Source organism: Oncorhynchus nerka, linkage group LG5 (assembly GCF_034236695.1).
Source record: "Oncorhynchus nerka isolate Pitt River linkage group LG5, Oner_Uvic_2.0, whole genome shotgun sequence".
Lineage (NCBI taxonomy): Eukaryota > Metazoa > Chordata > Actinopteri > Salmoniformes > Salmonidae > Oncorhynchus > Oncorhynchus nerka.
Window position 1 is genome coordinate 1,889,179 of NC_088400.1, and position 23,713 is coordinate 1,912,891.

The window sequence follows — 23,713 nt, forward strand, 5'->3', positions numbered from 1 at the left end:
CTGACTCCTATCAGACTATTGCCAGGGTTAGTTACACTGACTCCTATCAGACTATTACCAGGGTTACACTGACTCCTATCAGACTATTACCAGGGTTAGTTACACTGACTCCTATCAGACTATTACCAGGGTTAGTTAGGGTTACACTGACTCCTATCATATTATTACCAGGGTTAGATAGAGTTACACTGACTCCTATCAGACTTTTCCAGGATTAGTTAGGGTTACACTGACTCCTATCAGTCTATTACCAGGGTTAGTTACACTAACTCCTATCAGACTATTACCAGGGTTACTCTGACTCCAACCAGACTATTACCAGGGTTAGTTAGGGTTACACTGACTCCTATCAGACTATTACCAGGGGTAGTTACACTAACTCCTATCAGACTATTACCAGGGTTACTCTGACTCCTACCAGACTATTACCTGGGTTAGTTACACTGACTCCTATCAGACTATTGCCAGGGTTAGTTACACTGACTCCTATCAGACTATTACCAGGGTTACACTGACTCCTATCAGACTATTACCAGGGTTAGTTACACTGACTCCTATCAGACTATTATCAGGGTTAGTTACACTGACTCCTATCAGACTATTACAAGGGTTACTAACACTGACTCCTATCAGACTATTACCAGGGTTCGTTACACTGACTCCTATCAGACTATTACCAGGGTTACTAACACTGACTCCTATCAGACTATTACCAGGGTTACTAACACTGACTCCTATCAGACTATTACCAGGGTTAGTTACACTGACTCCTATCTGACTATTACCAGGGTTAATTAGGGTTACACTGACTCCTATCTGACTATTACCAGGGATAATTGGGGTTACACTGACTCCTATCAGACTATTACCAGTGTTAGTTACACTGACTCCTATCAGACTATTACCAGTGTTAGTTACACTGACTACTATCAGACTATTACCAGTGTTAGTTACACTGACTCCTATCAGACTAATACCAGGGTTAGTTACACTGACTCCTATCTGACTATTACCAGGGTTAATTAGGGTTACACTGACTACTATCAGACTATTACCAGGGTTAGTTACACTGACTCCTATCAGACTATTACCAGGGTTAGTTACACTGACTCCTATCAGACTATTACCAGGGTTAGTTACACTGACTCCTAACAGACTATTACCAGGGTTAGTTACACTGACTCCTATCAGACTATTACCAGGGTTAGTTACACTGACTCCTATCAGACTATTACCAGGGTTAGTTACACTGACTCCTATCAGACTATTACCAGGGTTAGTTACACTGACTCCTATCAGACTATTACCAGGGTTAGTTACACTGACTCCTATCAGACTATTACCAGGGTTAGTTACACTGACTCCTATCTGACTATTACCAGGGTTAATTGGGGTTACACTGACTCCTATCTGACTATTACCAGGGTTAGTTACACTGACTCCTATCAGACTATTACCAGGGTTAGTTACACTGACTCCCTTCAGACTATTACCAGGGTTAGTTAGGGTTACACTGACTACTATCAGACTATTACCAGGGTTAGTTACACTGACTCCTATCAGACTATTACCAGGGTTAGTTACACTGACTCCTATCAGACTATTACCAGGGTTAGTTACACTGACTCATATCAGACTATTACCAGGGTTAGTTACACTGACTCCTATCAGACTATTGCCAGGGTTAGTTACACTGACTCTATCTGACTATTACCAGGGTTAATTAGGGTTACACTGACTCCTATCTGACTATTACCAGGGTTAATTGGGGTTACACTGACTCCTATCAGACTATTACCAGTGTTAGTTACACTGACTCTATCAGACTATTACCAGGGTTAGTTACACTGACTCCTATCTGACTATTACCAGGGTTAATTAGGGTTACACTGACTACTATCAGACTATTACCAGGGTTAGTTACACTGACTCCTATCAGACTATTACCAGGGTTAGTTACACTGACTCCTATCAGACTATTACCAGGGTTAGTTACACTGACTCCTATCAGATTATTACCAGGGTTAGTTACACTGACTCCTATCAGACTATTACCAGGGTTAGTTACACTGACTCCTATCAGACTATTACCAGGGTTAGTTACAGTGACTCCTATCAGACTATTACCAGGGTTAGTTAGGGTTACAGTGACTCCTATCAGACTATTACCAGGGTTAGTTAGGGTTACAGTGACTCCTATCATATTATTACCAGGGTTAGTTAGGGTTACACTGACTCCTATCAGTCTATTACCAGGGTTAGTTACACTAACTCCTATCAGACTATTACCAGGGTTAGTTACACTGACTCCTATCAGACTATTACCAGGGTTAGTTACACTGACTCCTATCAGACTATTACCAGGGTTAGTTACACTGACTCCTATCAGACTATTACCAGGGTTAGTTACACTGACTCCTATCAGACTATTACCAGGGTTAGTTACACTGACTCCTATCAGATTATTACCAGGGTTAGTTACACTGACTCCTATCAGACTATTACCAGGGTTAGTTACACTGACTCCTATCAGACTATTACCAGGGTTAGTTACAGTGACTCCTATCAGACTATTACCAGGGTTAGTTAGGGTTACAGTGACTCCTATCAGACTATTACCAGGGTTAGTTAGGGTTACAGTGACTCCTATCAGACTATTACCAGGGTTAGTTACAGTGACTCCTATCAGACTATTACCAGGGTTAGTTAGGGTTACAGTGACTCCTATCAGACTATAACCAGGGTTAGTTACACTGACTCCTATCAGACTATTACCAGGGTTAGTTACACTGACTCCTATCAGACTATTACCAGGGTTAGTTAGGGTTACACGTACTCCTATCAGACTATTACCAGGGTTACACTGACTCCTATCAGACTATTACCAGGGTTAGTTAGGGTTACACTGACTCCTATCATACTTTTCCAGGATTAGTTAGGGTTACACTGACTCCTATCAGTCTATTACCAGGGTTAGTTACACTAACTCCTATCAGACTATTACCAGGGTTAGTTACACTAACTCCTATCAGACTATTACCAGGGTTACTCTGACTCCAACCAGACTATTACCAGGGTTAGTTAGGGTTACACTGACTCCTATCAGACTATTACCAGGGGTAGTTACACTAACTCCTATCAGACTATTACCAGGGTTAGTTACACTAACTCCTATCAGACTATTACCAGGGTTACACTGTCACCTATCAGACTATTTCCAGGGTTAGTTACACTGACTCCTATCAGACTATTACCATGGTTACTAACACTGACTCCTATCAGACTATTACCAGGGTTACTAACACTGACTCCTATCAGACTATTACCAGGGTTAGTTACACTGACTCCTATCAGACTATTACCAGGGTTAGTTACACTGACTCCTATCTGACTATTACCAGGGTTAGTTACACTGACTCCTATCATTACATTTTTTACATTTAAGTCATTTAGCAGACGCTCTTATCCAGAGCGACTTACAAATTGGTGCATTCACCTTAAGACATCCAGTGGAACAGCCACTTTACAATAGTGCATCTAAATCTTTTATCTATCAGATTATTACCAGGGTTAGTTAGGGTTACAGTGAGTCCTATCAGACTATTACCAGGGTTAGTTACAGTGAGTCCTATCAGACTATTACCAGGGTTAGTTACACTAACTACCATCAGACTAAAACCAGGGTTAGTTAGGGTTACACTGACTCCTATCAGACTATTACCAGGGTTAGTTACACTGACTCCTATCAGACTATTACCAGGGTTAGTTAGGGTTACAGTGACTCCTATCAGACGATTACCAGGGTTAGTTACACTAACTCCTATCATACTATTTCCAGGGTTAGTTAGGGTTACACTGACTCCTATCAGACTATTACCAGGGTTAGTTACACTGACTCCTATCAGACTATTACCAGGGTTAGTTAGGGTTACACTGACTCCTATCAGATTATTACCAGGGTTAGTTAGGGTTACAGTGAGTCCTATCAGACTATTACCAGGGTTAGTTACACTAACTACCATCAGACTAAAACCAGGGTTAGTTAGGGTTACACTGACTCCTATCAGACTATTAACAGGATTAGTTACACTGACTCCTATCAGACTATCACCAGGGTTAGTTACACTGCCTCCTATCAGACTATTACCAGGGTTAGTTAGGGTTACAGTGACTCCTATCAGACTATTACCAGGGTTAGTTACACTGACTCCTATCAGACTATTACCAGGGTTAGTTAGGGTTACACTGACTCCTATCAGACTATTACCAGGGTTAGTTACACTGACTCCTATCAGACTATTACCAGGGTTAGTTACACTGACTCCTATCAGACTATAACCAGGGTTAGTTACACTGACTCCTATCAGAATATTACCAGGGTTAGTTACACTGACTCCTATCAGACTATTACCAGGGTTAGTTACACTGACTCCTATCAGACTATTACCAGGGTTAGTTACACTGACTCCTATCAGACTATTACCAGGGTTAGTTACACTGACTCCTATCAGACTATTACCAGGGTTAGTTACACTGACTCCTATCAGACTATTACCAGGGTTAGTTACACTGACTCCTATCAGACTATTACCAGGGTTAGTTAGGGTTACACTGACTCCTATCATATTATTACCAGGGTTAGATAGAGTTACACTGACTCCTATCAGACTTTTCCAGGATTAGTTAGGGTTACACTGACTCCTATCAGTCTATTACCAGGGTTAGTTACACTAACTCCTATCAGACTATTACCAGGGTTACTCTGACTCCAACCAGACTATTATCAGGGTTAGTTAGGGTTACACTGACTCCTATCAGACTATTACCAGGGGTAGTTACACTAACTCCTATCAGACTATTACCAGCGTTACTCTGACTCCTACCAGACTATTACCTGGGTTAGTTACACTGACTCCTATCAGACTATTGCCAGGGTTAGTTACACTGACTCCTATCAGACTATTACCAGGGTTACACTGACTCCTATCAGACTATTACCAGGGTTAGTTACACTGACTCCTATCAGACTATTACCAGGGTTAGTTACACTGACTCCTATCAGACTATTACAAGGGTTACTAACACTGACTCCTATCAGACTATTACCAGGGTTAGTTACACTGACTCCTATCAGACTATTACCAGGGTTACTAACACTGACTCCTATCAGACTATTACCAGGGTTACTAACACTGACTCCTATCAGACTATTACCAGGGTTAGTTACACTGACTCCTATCTGACTATTACCAGGGTTAATTAGGGTTACACTGACTCCTATCTGACTATTACCAGGGATAATTGGGGTTACACTGACTCCTATCAGACTATTACCAGTGTTAGTTACACTGACTCCTATCAGACTATTACCAGTGTTAGTTACACTGACTCCTATCAGACTATTACCAGGGTTAGTTACACTGACTCCTATCTGACTATTACCAGGGATAATTAGGGTTACACTGACTACTATCAGACTATTACCAGGGTTAGTTACACTGACTCCTATCAGACTATTACCAGGGTTAGTTACACTGACTCCTATCAGACTATTACCAGGGTTAGTTACACTGACTCCTAACAGACTATTACCAGGGTTAGTTACACTGACTCCTATCAGACTATTACCAGGGTTAGTTACACTGACTCCTATCAGACTATTACCAGGGTTAGTTACACTGACTCCTATCAGACTATTACCAGGGTTAGTTACACTGACTCCTATCAGACTATTACCAGGGTTAGTTACACTGACTCCTATCAGACTATTACCAGGGTTAGTTACACTGACTCCTATCTGACTATTACCAGGGTTAATTGGGGTTACACTGACTCCTATCTGACTATTACCAGGGTTAGTTACACTGACTCCCTTCAGACTATTACCAGGGTTAGTTAGGGTTACACTGACTACTATCAGACTATTACCAGGGTTAGTTACACTGACTCCTATCAGACTATTACCAGGGTTAGTTACACTGACTCCTATCAGACTATTACCAGGGTTAGTTACACTGACTCATATCAGACTATTACCAGGGTTAGTTACACTGACTCCTATCAGACTATTGCCAGGGTTAGTTACACTGACTCCTATCTGACTATTACCAGGGTTAATTAGGGTTACACTGACTCCTATCTGACTATTTTCCAGGGTTAATTGGGGTTACACTGACTCCTATCAGACTATTACCAGTGTTAGTTACACTGACTCCTATCAGACTATTACCAGGGTTAGTTACACTGACTCCTATCTGACTATTACCAGGGTTAATTAGGGTTACACTGACTACTATCAGACTATTACCAGGGTTAGTTACACTGACTCCTATCAGACTATTACCAGGGTTAGTTACACTGACTCCTATCAGACTATTACCAGGGTTAGTTACACTGACTCCTATCAGATTATTACCAGGGTTAGTTACACTGACTCCTATCAGACTATTACCAGGGTTAGTTACACTGACTCCTATCAGACTATTACCAGGGTTAGTTACAGTGACTCCTATCAGACTATTACCAGGGTTAGTTAGGGTTACAGTGACTCCTATCAGACTATTACCAGGGTTAGTTAGGGTTACAGTGACTCCTATCATATTATTACCAGGGTTAGTTAGGGTTACACTGACTCCTATCAGACTATTACCAGGGTTAGTTACACTGACTCCTATCAGACTATTACCAGGGTTAGTTACACTGACTCCTATCAGACTATTACAAGGGTTACTAACACTGACTCCTATCAGACTATTACCAGGGTTAGTTACACTGACTCCTATCAGACTATTACCAGGGTTACTAACACTGACTCCTATCAGACTATTACCAGGGTTACTAACACTGACTCCTATCAGACTATTACCAGGGTTAGTTACACTGACTCCTATCTGACTATTACCAGGGTTAATTAGGGTTACACTGACTCCTATCTGACTATTACCAGGGATAATTGGGGTTACACTGACTCCTATCAGAATATTACCAGTGTTAGTTACACTGACTCCTATCAGACTATTACCAGTGTTAGTTACACTGACTCCTATCAGACTATTACCAGGGTTAGTTACACTGACTCCTATCTGACTATTACCAGGGTTAATTAGGGTTACACTGACTACTATCAGACTATTACCAGGGTTAGTTACACTGACTCCTATCAGACTATTACCAGGGTTAGTTACACTGACTCCTATCAGACTATTACCAGGGTTAGTTACACTGACTCCTAACAGACTATTACCAGGGTTAGTTACACTGACTCCTATCAGACTATTACCAGGGTTAGTTACACTGACTCCTATCAGACTATTACCAGGGTTAGTTACACTGACTCCTATCAGACTATTACCAGGGTTAGTTACACTGACTCCTATCAGACTATTACCAGGGTTAGTTACAATGACTCCTATCAGACTATTACCAGGGTTAGTTACACTGACTCCTATCTGACTATTACCAGGGTTAATTGGGGTTACACTGACTCCTATCTGACTATTACCAGGGTTAGTTACACTGACTCCTATCAGACTATTACCAGGGTTAGTTACACTGACTCCCTTCAGACTATTACCAGGGTTAGTTAGGGTTACACTGACTACTATCAGACTATTACCAGGGTTAGTTACACTGACTCCTATCAGACTATTACCAGGGTTAGTTACACTGACTCCTATCAGACTATTACCAGGGTTAGTTACACTGACTCATATCAGACTATTACCAGGGTTAGTTACACTGACTCCTATCAGACTATTGCCAGGGTTAGTTACACTGACTCCTATCTGACTATTACCAGGGTTAATTAGGGTTACACTGACTCCTATCTGACTATTACCAGGGTTAATTGGGGTTACACTGACTCCTATCAGACTATTACCAGTGTTAGTTACACTGACTCCTATCAGACTATTACCAGGGTTAGTTACACTGACTCCTATCTGACTATTACCAGGGTTAATTAGGGTTACACTGACTACTATCAGACTATTACCAGGGTTAGTTACACTGACTCCTATCAGACTATTACCAGGGTTAGTTACACTGACTCCTATCAGACTATTACCAGGGTTAGTTACACTGACTCCTATCAGATTATTACCAGGGTTAGTTACACTGACTCCTATCAGACTATTACCAGGGTTAGTTACACTGACTCCTATCAGACTATTACCAGGGTTAGTTACAGTGACTCCTATCAGACTATTACCAGGGTTAGTTAGGGTTACAGTGACTCCTATCATATTATTACCAGGGTTAGTTAGGCTTACACTGACTCCTATCAGTCTATTACCAGGGTTAGTTACACTAACTCCTATCAGACTATTACCAGGGTTAGTTACACTGACTCCTATCAGACTATTACCAGGGTTAGTTACACTGACTCCTATCTGACTATTACCAGGGTTAATTGGGGTTACACTGACTCCTATCTGACTATTACCAGGGTTAGTTACACTGACTCCTATCAGACTATTACCAGGGTTAGTTACACTGACTCCCTTCAGACTATTACCAGGGTTAGTTAGGGTTACACTGACTACTATCAGACTATTACCAGGGTTAGTTACACTGACTCCTATCAGACTATTACCAGGGTTAGTTACACTGACTCATATCAGACTATTACCAGGGTTAGTTACACTGACTCCTATCAGACTATTGCCAGGGTTAGTTACACTGACTCCTATCTGACTATTACCAGGGTTAATTAGGGTTACACTGACTCCTATCTGACTATTACCAGGGTTAATTGGGGTTACACTGACTCCTATCAGACTATTACCAGTGTTAGTTACACTGACTCCTATCAGACTATTACCAGGGTTAGTTACACTGACTCCTATCTGACTATTACCAGGGTTAATTAGGGTTACACTGACTACTATCAGACTATTACCAGGGTTAGTTACACTGACTCCTATCAGACTATTACCAGGGTTAGTTACACTGACTCCTATCAGACTATTACCAGGGTTAGTTACACTGACTCCTATCAGACTATTACCAGGGTTAGTTACACTGACTCCTATCAGACTATTACCAGGGTTAGTTAGGGTTACAGTGACTCCTATCAGACTATTACCAGGGTTAGTTAGGGTTACAGTGACTCCTATCATATTATTACCAGGGTTAGTTAGGCTTACACTGACTCCTATCAGTCTATTACCAGGGTTAGTTACACTAACTCCTATCAGACTATTACCAGGGTTAGTTACACTGACTCCTATCAGACTATTACCAGGGTTAGTTACACTGACTCCTATCTGACTATTACCAGGGTTAATTGGGGTTACACTGACTCCTATCTGACTATTACCAGGGTTAGTTACACTGACTCCTATCAGACTATTACCAGGGTTAGTTACACTGACTCCCTTCAGACTATTACCAGGGTTAGTTAGGGTTACACTGACTACTATCAGACTATTACCAGGGTTAGTTACACTGACTCCTATCAGACTATTACCAGGGTTAGTTACACTGACTCCTATCAGACTATTACCAGGGTTAGTTACACTGACTCCTATCAGACTATTACCAGGGTTAGTTACACTGACTCATATCAGACTATTACCAGGGTTAGTTACACTGACTCCTATCAGACTATTACCAGGGTTAGTTACACTGACTCCTATCTGACTATTACCAGGGTTAATTAGGGTTACACTGACTCCTATCTGACTATTACCAGGGTTAGTTACACTGACTCCTATCTGACTATTACCAGGGTTAATTAGGGTTACACTGACTACTATCAGACTATTACCAGGGTTAGTTACACTGACTCCTATCAGACTATTACCAGGGTTAGTTACACTGACTCCTATCAGACTATTACCAGGGTTAGTTACACTGACTCCTATCAGACTATTACCAGGGTTAGTTACACTGACTCCTATCAGACTATTACCAGGGTTAGTTACACTGACTCCTATCAGACTATTACCAGGGTTAGTTACAGTGACTCCTATCAGACTATTACCAGGGTTAGTTAGGGTTACAGTGACTCCTATCAGACTATTACCAGGGTTAGTTAGGGTTACAGTGACTCCTATCATATTATTACCAGGGTTAGTTAGGGTTACACTGACTCCTATCAGTCTATTACCAGGGTTAGTTACACTAACTCCTATCAGACTATTACCAGGGTTAGTTACACTAACTCCTATCAGACTATTACCAGGGTTACTCTGACTCCTACCAGACTATTACCAGGGTTAGTTAGGGTTACACTGACTCCTATCAGACTATTACCAGGGGTAGTTACACTAACTCCTATCAGACTATTACCAGGGTTACTCTGACTCCGACCAGACTATTACCAGGGTTAGTTACACTGACTCCTATCAGACTATTGCCAGGGTTAGTTACACTGACTCCTATCAGACTATTACCAGGGTTACACTGACTCCTATCAGACTATTACCAGGGTTAGTTACACTACCTCCTATCAGACTATTACCAGGGTTAGTTACACTACCTCCTATCAGACTATTACCAGGGTTAGTTACACTGACTCCTATCTGACTATTACCAGGGTTAGTTAGGGTTACACTGACTCTTATCAGACTATTACCAGGGTTAGTTACACTGACTCCTATCAGACTATTACCAGGGTTAGTTAGGGTTACACTGACTCCTATCAGACTATTACCAGGGTTAGTTACACTGACTCCTATCTGACTATTACCAGGGTTAGTTACACTGACTCCTATCAGACTATTACCAGGGTTAGTTACACTGACTCCTATCTGACTATTACCAGGGTTAGTTACAGTGACTCCTATCAGACTATTACCAGGGTTAGTTACACTGACTCCTATCAGACTATTACCAGGGTTAGTTACACTGACTCCTATCAGACTATTACCAGGGTTAGTTACAGTGACTCCTATCAGACTATTACCAGGGTTAGTTAGGGTTACAGTGACTCCTATCAGACTATTACCAGGGTTAGTTAGGGTTACAGTGACTCCTATCATATTATTACCAGGGTTAGTTAGGCTTACACTGACTCCTATCAGTCTATTACCAGGGTTAGTTACACTAACTCCTATCAGACTATTACCAGGGTTAGTTACACTGACTCCTATCAGACTATTACCAGGGTTATTTACACTGACTCCTATCTGACTATTACCAGGGTTAATTGGGGTTACACTGACTCCTATCTGACTATTACCAGGGTTAGTTACACTGACTCCTATCAGACTATTACCAGGGTTAGTTACACTGACTCCCTTCAGACTATTACCAGGGTTAGTTAGGTTACACTGACTACTATCAGACTATTACCAGGGTTAGTTACACTGACTCCTATCAGACTATTACCAGGGTTAGTTACACTGACTCCTATCAGACTATTACCAGGGTTAGTTACACTGACTCATATCAGACTATTACCAGGGTTAGTTACACTGACTCCTATCAGACTATTGCCAGGGTTAGTTACACTGACTCCTATCTGACTATTACCAGGGTTAATTAGGGTTACACTGACTCCTATCTGACTATTACCAGGGTTAATTGGGGTTACACTGACTCCTATCAGACTATTACCAGTGTTAGTTACACTGACTCCTATCAGACTATTACCAGGGTTAGTTACACTGACTCCTATCTGACTATTACCAGGGTTAATTAGGGTTACACTGACTACTATCAGACTATTACCAGGGTTAGTTACACTGACTCCTATCAGACTATTACCAGGGTTAGTTACACTGACTCCTATCAGACTATTACCAGGGTTAGTTACACTGACTCCTATCAGATTATTACCAGGGTTAGTTACACTGACTCCTATCAGACTATTACCAGGGTTAGTTACACTGACTCCTATCAGACTATTACCAGGGTTAGTTACAGTGACTCCTATCAGACTATTACCAGGGTTAGTTAGGGTTACAGTGACTCCTATCAGACTATTACCAGGGTTAGTTAGGGTTACAGTGACTCCTATCATATTATTACCAGGGTTAGTTAGGCTTACACTGACTCCTATCAGTCTATTACCAGGGTTAGTTACACTAACTCCTATCAGACTATTACCAGGGTTAGTTACACTGACTCCTATCAGACTATTACCAGGGTTAGTTACACTGACTCCTATCTGACTATTACCAGGGTTAATTGGGGTTACACTGACTCCTATCTGACTATTACCAGGGTTAGTTACACTGACTCCTATCAGACTATTACCAGGGTTAGTTACACTGACTCCCTTCAGACTATTACCAGGGTTAGTTAGGGTTACACTGACTACTATCAGACTATTACCAGGGTTAGTTACACTGACTCCTATCAGACTATTACCAGGGTTAGTTACACTGACTCCTATCAGACTATTACCAAGGTTAGTTACACTGACTCCTATCAGACTATTACCAGGGTTAGTTACACTGACTCCTATCAGACTATTACCAGGGTTACACTGACTCCTATCAGACTATTACCAGGGTTAGTTACACTACCTCCTATCAGACTATTACCAGGGTTAGTTACACTACCTCCTATCAGACTATTACCAGGGTTAGTTACACTGACTCCTATCAGACTATTACCAGGGTTAGTTAGGGTTACACTGACTCCTATCAGACTATTACCAGGGTTACTTACACTGACTCCTATCTGACTATTACCAGGGTTAGTTAGGGTTACACTGACTCCTATCAGACTATTACCAGGGTTACTTACACTGACTCCTATCTGACTATTACCAGGGTTAGTTACACTGACTCCTATCAGACTATTACCAGGGTTAGTTACACTGACTCCTATCTGACTATTACCAGGGTTAGTTACAGTGACTCCTATCAGACTATTACCAGGGTTAGTTACACTGACTCCTATCAGACTATTACCAGGGTTAGTTACACTGACTCCTATCAGACTATTACCAGGGTTAGTTACAGTGACTCCTATCAGACTATTACCAGGGTTAGTTAGGGTTACAGTGACTCCTATCAGACTATTACCAGGGTTAGTTAGGGTTACAGTGACTCCTATCATATTATTACCAGGGTTAGTTAGGCTTACACTGACTCCTATCAGTCTATTACCAGGGTTAGTTACACTAACTCCTATCAGACTATTACCAGGGTTAGTTACACTGACTCCTATCAGACTATTACCAGGGTTAGTTACACTGACTCCCTTCAGACTATTACCAGGGTTAGTTAGGGTTACACTGACTACTATCAGACTATTACCAGGGTTAGTTACACTGACTCCTATCAGACTATTACCAGGGTTAGTTACACTGACTCCTATCAGACTATTACCAGGGTTAGTTACACTGACTCATATCAGACTATTACCAGGGTTAGTTACACTGACTCCTATCAGACTATTGCCAGGGTTAGTTACACTGACTCCTATCTGACTATTACCAGGGTTAATTAGGGTTACACTGACTCCTATCTGACTATTACCAGGGTTAATTGGGGTTACACTGACTCCTATCAGACTATTACCAGTGTTAGTTACACTGACTCCTATCTGACTATTACCAGGGTTAATTAGGGTTACACTGACTACTATCAGACTATTACCAGGGTTAGTTACACTGACTCCTATCAGACTATTACCAGGGTTAGTTACACTGACTCCTATCAGACTATTACCAGGGTTAGTTACACTGACTCCTATCAGATTATTACCAGGGTTAGTTACACTGACTCCTATCAGACTATTACCAGGGTTAGTTACACTGACTCCTATCAGACTATTACCAGGGTTAGTTACAGTGACTCCTATCAGACTATTACCAGGGTTAGTTAGGGTTACAGTGACTCCTATCAGACTATTACCAGGGTTAGTTAGGGTTACAGTGACTCCTATCATATTATTACCAGGGTTAGTTAGGCTTACACTGACTCCTATCAGTCTATTACCAGGGTTAGTTACACTAACTCCTATCAGACTATTACCAGGGTTAGTTACACTGACTCCTATCAGACTATTACCAGGGTTAGTTACACTGACTCCTATCTGACTATTACCAGGGTTAATTGGGGTTACACTGACTCCTATCTGACTATTACCAGGGTTAGTTACACTGACTCCTATCAGACTATTACCAGGGTTAGTTACACTGACTCCCTTCAGACTATTACCAGGGTTAGTTAGGGTTACACTGACTACTATCAGACTATTACCAGGGTTAGTTACACTGACTCCTATCAGACTATTACCAGGGTTAGTTACACTGACTCCTATCAGACTATTACCAAGGTTAGTTACACTGACTCCTATCAGACTATTACCAGGGTTAGTTACACTGACTCATATCAGACTATTACCAGGGTTAGTTACACTGACTCCTATCAGACTATTACCAGGGTTAGTTACACTGACTCCTATCTGACTATTACCAGGGTTAATTAGGGTTACACTGACTACTATCAGACTATTACCAGGGTTAGTTACACTGACTCCTATCAGACTATTACCAGGGTTAGTTACACTGACTCCTATCAGACTATTACCAGGGTTAGTTACACTGACTCCTATCAGACTATTACCAGGGTTAGTTACACTGACTCCTATCAGACTATTACCAGGGTTAGTTACACTGACTCCTATCAGACTATTACCAGGGTTAGTTACACTGACTCCTATCAGACTATTACCAGGGTTAGTTACAGTGACTCCTATCAGACTATTACCAGGGTTAGTTAGGGTTACAGTGACTCCTATCAGACTATTACCAGGGTTAGTTAGGGTTACAGTGACTCCTATCATATTATTACCAGGGTTAGTTAGGGTTACACTGACTCCTATCAGTCTATTACCAGGGTTAGTTACACTAACTCCTATCAGACTATTACCAGGGTTAGTTACACTAACTCCTATCAGACTATTACCAGGGTTACTCTGACTCCTACCAGACTATTACCAGGGTTAGTTAGGGTTACACTGACTCCTATCAGACTATTACCAGGGGTAGTTACACTAACTCCTATCAGACTATTACCAGGGTTACTCTGACTCCGACCAGACTATTACCAGGGTTAGTTACACTGACTCCTATCAGACTATTGCCAGGGTTAGTTACACTGACTCCTATCAGACTATTACCAGGGTTACACTGACTCCTATCAGACTATTACCAGGGTTAGTTACACTACCTCCTATCAGACTATTACCAGGGTTAGTTACACTACCTCCTATCAGACTATTACCAGGGTTAGTTACACTGACTCCTATCTGACTATTACCAGGGTTAGTTAGGGTTACACTGACTCTTATCAGACTATTACCAGGGTTAGTTACACTGACTCCTATCAGACTATTACCAGGGTTAGTTAGGGTTACACTGACTCCTATCAGACTATTACCAGGGTTAGTTACACTGACTCCTATCTGACTATTACCAGGGTTAGTTACACTGACTCCTATCAGACTATTACCAGGGTTAGTTACACTGACTCCTATCTGACTATTACCAGGGTTAGTTACAGTGACTCCTATCAGACTATTACCAGGGTTAGTTACACTGACTCCTATCAGACTATTACCAGGGTTAGTTAGGGTTACACTGACTCCTATCAGACTATTACCAGGGGTAGTTACACTAACTCCTATCAGACTATTACCAGGGTTACTCTGACTCCGACCAGACTATTACCAGGGTTAGTTACACTGACTCCTATCAGACTATTGCCAGGGTTAGTTACACTGACTCCTATCAGACTATTACCAGGGTTACACTGACTCCTATCAGACTATTACCAGGGTTAGTTACACTACCTCCTATCAGACTATTACCAGGGTTAGTTACACTACCTCCTATCAGACTATTACCAGGGTTAGTTACACTGACTCCTATCTGACTATTACCAGGGTTAGTTAGGGTTACACTGACTCTTATCAGACTATTACCAGGGTTAGTTACACTGACTCCTATCAGACTATTACCAGGGTTAGTTACACTGACTCCTATCTGACTATTACCAGGGTTAGTTACACTGACTCCTATCAGACTATTACCAGGGTTAGTTACACTGACTCCTATCTGACTATTACCAGGGTTAGTTACACTGACTCCTATCAGACTATTACCAGGGTTAGTTACACTGACTCCTATCAGACTATTACCAGGGTTAGTTAGGGTTACACTGACTCCTATCAGACTATTACCAGGGTTAGTTACACTGACTCCTATCAGACTATTACAAGGGTTAGTTACACTGACTCCTATCAGACTATTACCAGGGTTAGTTAGGGTTACACTGACTCCTATCAGACTATTTCCAGGGTTAGTTACAGTGACTCCTATCAGACTATTACCAGGGTTAGTTACACTGACTCCTATCAGACTATTACCAGGGTTAGTTACACTGACTCCTATCAGACTATTACCAGGGTTAGTTAGGGTTACACTGACTCCTATCAGACTATTACCAGGGTTAGTTACACTGACTCCTATCAGACTATTACCAGGGTTAGTTACACTGACTCCTATCAGACTATTACCAGGGTTAGTTACACTGACTCCTATCAGACTATTACCAGGGTTAGTTACACTGACTCCTATCAGACTATTACCAGGGTTAGTTAGGGTTACACTGACTCCTATCAGACTATTACCAGGGTTAGTTACACTGACTCCTATCAGACTATTACCAGGGTTAGTTACACTGACTCCTATCAGACTATTACCAGGGTTAGTTAGGGTTACACTGCCTCCTATCAGACTATTACCAGGGTTAGTTACACTGACTCCTATCAGACTATTACCAGGGTTAGTTAGGGTTACAGTGACTCCTATCATATTATTACCAGGGTTAGTTAGGGTTACACTGACTCCTATCAGTCTATTACCAGGGTTAGTTACACTAACTCCTATCAGATTATTACCAGGGTTAGTTACACTAACTCCTATCAGACTATTACCAGGGTTACTCTGACTCCTACCAGACTATTACCAGGGTTAGTTAGGGTTACACTGACTCCTATCAGACTATTACCAGGGGTAGTTACACTAACTCCTATCAGACTATTACCAGGGTTACTCTGACTCCTACCAGACTATTACCAGGGTTAGTTAGGGTTACACTGACTCCTATCAGACTATTACCAGGGGTAGTTACACTAACTCCTATCAGACTATTACCAGGGTTACTCTGACTCCTACCAGACTATTACCAGGGTTAGTTAGGGTTACACTGACTCCTATCAGACTATTACCAGGGGTAGTTACACTGACTCCTATCAGACTATTACCAGGGTTAGTTACACTGACTCCTATCAGACTATTACCAGGGTTGGTTACACTGACTCCTATCAGACTTTACCAGGGTTAGTTACACTGACTCCTATCAGACTATTACCAGGGTTAGTTACACTGACTCCTATCAGACTATTACCAGGGTTAGTTACACTGACTCCTATCAGACTATTACCAGGGTTAGTTAGGGTTACAGTGACTCCTATCAGACTATTACCAGGGTTAGTTACACTGACTCCTATCAGACTATTACCAGGGTTGGTTACACTGACTCCTATCAGACATTACCAGGGTTAGTTACACTGACTCCTATCAGACTATTACCAGGGTTAGTTACACTGACTCCTATCAGACTATTACCAGGGTTAGTTACACTGACTCCTATCAGACTATTACCAGGGTTAGTTAGGGTTACAGTGACTCCTATCAGACTATTACCAGGGTTAGTTAGGGTTACAGTGACTCCTATCATATTATTACCAGGGTTAGTTAGGGTTACACTGACTCCTATCTGACTATTACCAGGGTTAGTTATACTGACTCCTATCAGACTATTACCAGGGTTAGTTAGGGTTACACTGACTCCTATCAGACTATTACCAGGGTTAGTTACACTGACTCCTATCTGACTATTAACAGGGTTAGTTACACTGACTCCTATCTGACTATTACCAGGGTTAGTTACACTGACTCCTATCATACTATTACCAGGGTTAGTTACACTGACTCCTATCTGACTATTACCAGGGTTAGTTACACTGACTCCTATCAGACTATTACCAGGGTTAGTTACACTGACTCCTATCAGACTATTACCAGGGTTAGTTAGGGTTACACTGACTCCTATCAGACTATTACCAGGGTTAGATACACCTACTCCTATCAGACTATTACCAGGGTTAGTTACACTGACTCCTATCAGACTATTACCAGGGTTAGTTAGGGTTACACTGACTCCTATCTTACTATTTCCAGGGTTAGTTACAGTGACTCCTATCAGACTATTACCAGGGTTAGTTACACTTACTCCTATCAGACTATTACCAGGGTTAGTTAGGGTTACACTGACTCCTATCAGACTATTACCAGGGTTAGTTACACTGACTCCTATCAGACTATTACCAGGGTTAGTTACACTGACTCCTATCAGACTATTACCAGGGTTAGTTACACTGACTCCTATCAGACTATTACCAGGGTTGGTTACACTGACTCCTATCAGACTATTACCAGGGTTAGATACACTGACTCCTATCAGACTATTACCAGGGTTAGTTACACTGACTCCTAGCAGACTATTACCAGGGTTAGTTACACTGACTCCTATCAGACTATTACCAGGGTTAGTTAGGGTTACAGTGACTCCTATCAGACTATTACCAGGGTTAGTTAGGGTTACAGTGACTCCTATCATATTATTACCAGGGTTAGTTAGGGTTACACTGACTCCTATCTGACTATTACCAGGGTTAGTTATACTGACTCCTATCAGACTATTACCAGGGTTAGTTAGGTTTACAGTGACTCCTATCAGACTATTACCAGGGTTAGTTAGGGTTACACTGACTCCTATCAGACTATTTCCAGGGTTAGTTACACTGACTCCCTTCAGACTATTACCAGGGTTAGTTACACTGACTCCTATCAGACTATTACCAGGGTTAGTTACACTGACTCCTATCAGACTATTACCAGGGTTAGTTACACTGACTCCTATCAGACTATTACCAGGGTTAGTTACACTGAATCCTATCAGACTATTACCAGGGTTAGTTACACTGACTCCTATCAGACTATTACCAGGGTTAGTTACACTGACTCCTATCAGACTATTACCAGGGTTAGTTACACTGACTCCTATCAGACTATTACCAGGGTTAGTTAGGGTTACACTGACTCCTATCAGACTATTACCAGGGTTAGTTACACTGACTCCTATCAGACTATTACCAGGGTTAGTTACACTGACTCCTATCAGACTATTACCAGGGTTAGTTACACTGACTCCTATCAGACTATTACCAGGGTTGGTTACACTGACTCCTATCAGACTATTACCAGGGTTAGATACACTGACTCCTATCAGACTATTACCAGGGTTAGTTACACTGACTCCTAGCAGACTATTACCAGGGTTAGTTACACTGACTCCTATCAGACTATTACCAGGGTTAGTTAGGGTTACAGTGACTCCTATCAGACTATTACCAGGGTTAGTTAGGGTTACAGTGACTCCTATCATATTATTACCAGGGTTAGTTAGGGTTACACTGACTCCTATCTGACTATTACCAGGGTTAGTTATACTGACTCCTATCAGACTATTACCAGGGTTAGTTAGGTTTACAGTGACTCCTATCAGACTATTACCAGGGTTAGTTAGGGTTACACTGACTCCTATCAGACTATTTCCAGGGTTAGTTACACTGACTCCCTTCAGACTATTACCAGGGTTAGTTACACTGACTCCTATCAGACTATTACCAGGGTTAGTTACACTGACTCCTATCAGACTATTACCAGGGTTAGTTACACTGACTCCTATCAGACTATTACCAGGGTTAGTTACACTGAATCCTATCAGACTATTACCAGGGTTAGTTACACTGACTCCTATCAGACTATTACCAGTGTTAGTTACACTGACTCCTATCAGACTATCACCAGGGTTAGTTACCTGACTCCTATCTGACTATTTCCAGGGTTAGTTATGGTTACACTTACTCCTATTTGACTAATACCAGGGTTAGTTACACTGACTCCTATCAGACTATTACCAGGGTTAGTTAGGGTTATACTGACTCCTATCAGATTTTTACCAGTGTTAGTTAGGGTTATATTGACTCCTATCGGATTTTTAACAGTGTTAGTTAGGGTTATATTGACTCCTATCAGCTTTTTACCAGGGTTAGTTAGGGTTACACTGACTCCTATCAGACTATTACCAGGGTTAGTTACACTGACTCCTATCAGATTTTTACCAGGGTTAGTTAGGGTTACTCTGACCCCTATCAGACTATTACCAGGGTTAGTTAGGGTTACTCTGACCCCTATCAGACTATTACCAGGGTTAGTTAGGGTTACTCTGACCCCTTACATAGGTCATTTTGACAAGATGGACCCTTCCAAGATCATCAGGTTTGATAAGGCCTTCCTTGGGACATCCTAAGCCAGCAACAGGCCCTGCTCACCACCATCTTAACGACAGCTGATGCCAAACTGAAGGAGATTGTGTTGACCTTCCTGTCCCGCTTTGAGTAATGAGTGAAGCTGGTGGCTTATCATTATTGATGGATAAGTAATTTACTAGATACAAAGGCATGATGGCTCACTGTTCAATGATGTCATTTCACTTCTGAGCTTTTCCATTTTACTAGTGAAAAAGTTATTGAAATGATTGGCTAATATTGAAAGGTTGTGTTATAAATGACCAATCAACTTCAATGATGGATATGATGGATATGAATTGGGTATTCTGCCCGTGATAGAATTTAAAGACCTCAGTCTATTTCCATTGTGTTTTATTTCATTTTTCTTGGTTTGGTAATATTCTTAAAGTTCTTTAAGTTTAATATTTGTTAAGTTTAGTCACAAAATGTCTAAATGTACAGTATGTCAACCAATCAACCAATCAGCCAATCAACCAATCAGCCAATCAGCTGAGCAGCTTGTTTTCCACCTCTTTTGAATAATTTCTTTGAACGTTTGACTTCATCATCAATCCAGGAGGCTCTAACAGTTGTCTCAGTTAGTTTCTTAACAGGTGCTGGTCAACAACTGGCATGAATAGTTTTACAAATACTTACAATGCTGCGTCTGGATTCACTTCCTCATACACATCAGACCAACATGCATGTTTTACGTCTTCAACAAAAAGGAAAACGTTTTGTGTGTGAGGTCATCAGTGTGCGTCAGATCGGATCAGATTTGTGTCTCTTTTAAATGACTTTAGGCCCAATGTTTGGCACTTTGATTTTCCTTGTTATTGCCACAATGTCATGGTCACTACAGCCGAAGGGAACTGATATTGTTTTGGAGCGAAGCCCTGCAGCATTAGTGAAGATGTGATCAATACAAGTGGATGGCACAGATCCAACACTATTGGTATACATTCTAGTTGGTTGAGTGAGTAACCTGGGTCATGTTACAGGCATTAGTCACATTTAGAAAGGAAATGTGTATCCTCCCGGGTGGCACAGTGGTCTAGGGCTGTGCCACCAGAGACACTGAGTTCGAGCCCAGGCTCTGTCGCAGCCGGCCGCGACCGGGAGGTCCGTGGGGCGATGCACAATTGGCCTAGCGTCGTCCGATTAGAGAGGGTTTGGCGGGTAGGGATATCTCTTGTCTCATTGTGCACTAGTGACTCCTGTGGCGGGCTGGGCGCAGTGCACGCTAACCAGTTCGCCAGGTGCACGGTGTTTCCTTCCGGGATGTGTGAAGAAGCATGGTTGGGTTGTGATTCGGAGGACGCATGGCTTTCGCCCTTTGTCTCTCCCGAACCCGTACGGGAGTTGTAGTGATGAGATAAGATCGTAACTATTAACAACTGGGGAGAAAAGGGGATACAAAATAAAGGAAATATGGATGAATTCAGTTGTACAACTGCCTTCAACTGAAATGTGTCTTCTGCATTCTGAATCAGAGGGGTGCGGGGGGCTGCTTTAATCGACATCCAAGTCTTCGGTGCCCAGGGAACAGTGGGCAGAATGACAGATTTTTACCTTGTCTGCTCGGGGATTCAATCCAGCAACCTTTCGGTTACTGGCCCAACGCTTTAACCACTAGGCCTTAAAAAGGGAGTTGGGCCTTTTCGCAGCACGCTTGAAGGGCTTCCGATTGTCCAAAATGGTTCCGACAAGTCTTCTACTTTTGTCCTTCTCTGTAGTTGTCCAGAACTTTCCTTACATTCATTCTTGAAGATGCTTCTTTGAAGCTAGGCTATCCAGCCGTATCGATGGTTTCCCAGTGGGGTGATGAGATTAGCAAAATACGATGGTTTGAGCAGAGTACCAGGATGGTCCAACTTAATTTCGCTTTTCGAAGATCTTTAATTAGAACAGTTAATCAGCCGTACCTGTGATTGTTTATTTTATGTATTGAGTTGACTTACGACAGGGTGTTACCTCAACTACCTGGTACCCCTGCAGATTGACTCAGTACTGGTATTCCCTGTATATAGCCATGTTACTACCTGGTACCCTGTGTATATAGCTGTGTTATTACCTCGTACCTGGTACTTCCTGTATATAGCCATGTTATTACCTGGTACTTCCTGTATATAGCCATGTTATGATACTCCCTGTATATAGCCATGTTATTACCTGGTACTTCCTGTATATAACCATGTTATTACCTGGTACTTCCTGTATATAGCCATGTTATTACCTGGTACTCCCTGTTTATAGCCATGTTATTACCTGGTACTGCCTGTATATAACCATGTTATTACCTGGTACTCCCTGTATATAGCCATGTTATTACCAGGTACTGCCTGTATATAACCATGTTATTACCTGGTACTCCCTGTATATAGCCATGTTATTACCTGGTACTCCCTGTATATAGCCATGTTATTACCTGGTACTCCCTGTATATAGCCATGTTATTACCTGGTACTCCCTGTATATAACCATGTTATTACCTGGTACTCCCTGTTTATTGCCATGTTATTACCTGGTACTCCCTGTATATAGCCATGTTATTACCTGGTACTCCCTGTATATAGCCATGTTATTACCTGGTACTCCCTGTATATAGCCATGTTATTACCTGGTACTCCCTGTATATAGCCATGTTATTACCTGGTACTGCCTGTATATAACCATGTTATTACCTGGTGCTCCCTGTTTATAGCCATGTTATTACCAGGTACTCCCTGTATATAGCCATGTTATTACCTGGTACTTCCTGTATATAGCCATGTTATTACTCCCTGTATATAACCATGTTATTACCTGGTACTGCCTGTATATAACCATGTTATTACCTGGTACTCCCTGTATATAGCCATGTTATTACCTGGTACTCCCTGTATATAGCCATGTTATTACCTGGTACTCCCTGTATATAGCCATGTTATTACCTGGTACTGCCTGTATATAACCATGTTATTACCTGGTGCTCCCTGTTTATAGCCATGTTATTACCAGGTACTCCCTGTATATAGCCATGTTATTACCTGGTACTTCCTGTATATAGCCATGTTATTACCTGGTACTTCCTGTATATAGCCATGTTATTACCTGGTACTCCCTGTGTATATCCATGTTATTACCTCCCTGTATATAGCCATGTTATTACCTGGTACTCCCTGTATATAGCCATGTTATTACCTGGTACTCCCTGTATATAGCCATGTTATTACCTGGTACTCCCTGTATATAGCCATGTTATTACCTGGTACTCCCTGTATATAGCCATGTTATTACCTGGTACTTCCTGTATATAGCCATGTTATTACCTGGTACTCCCTGTATA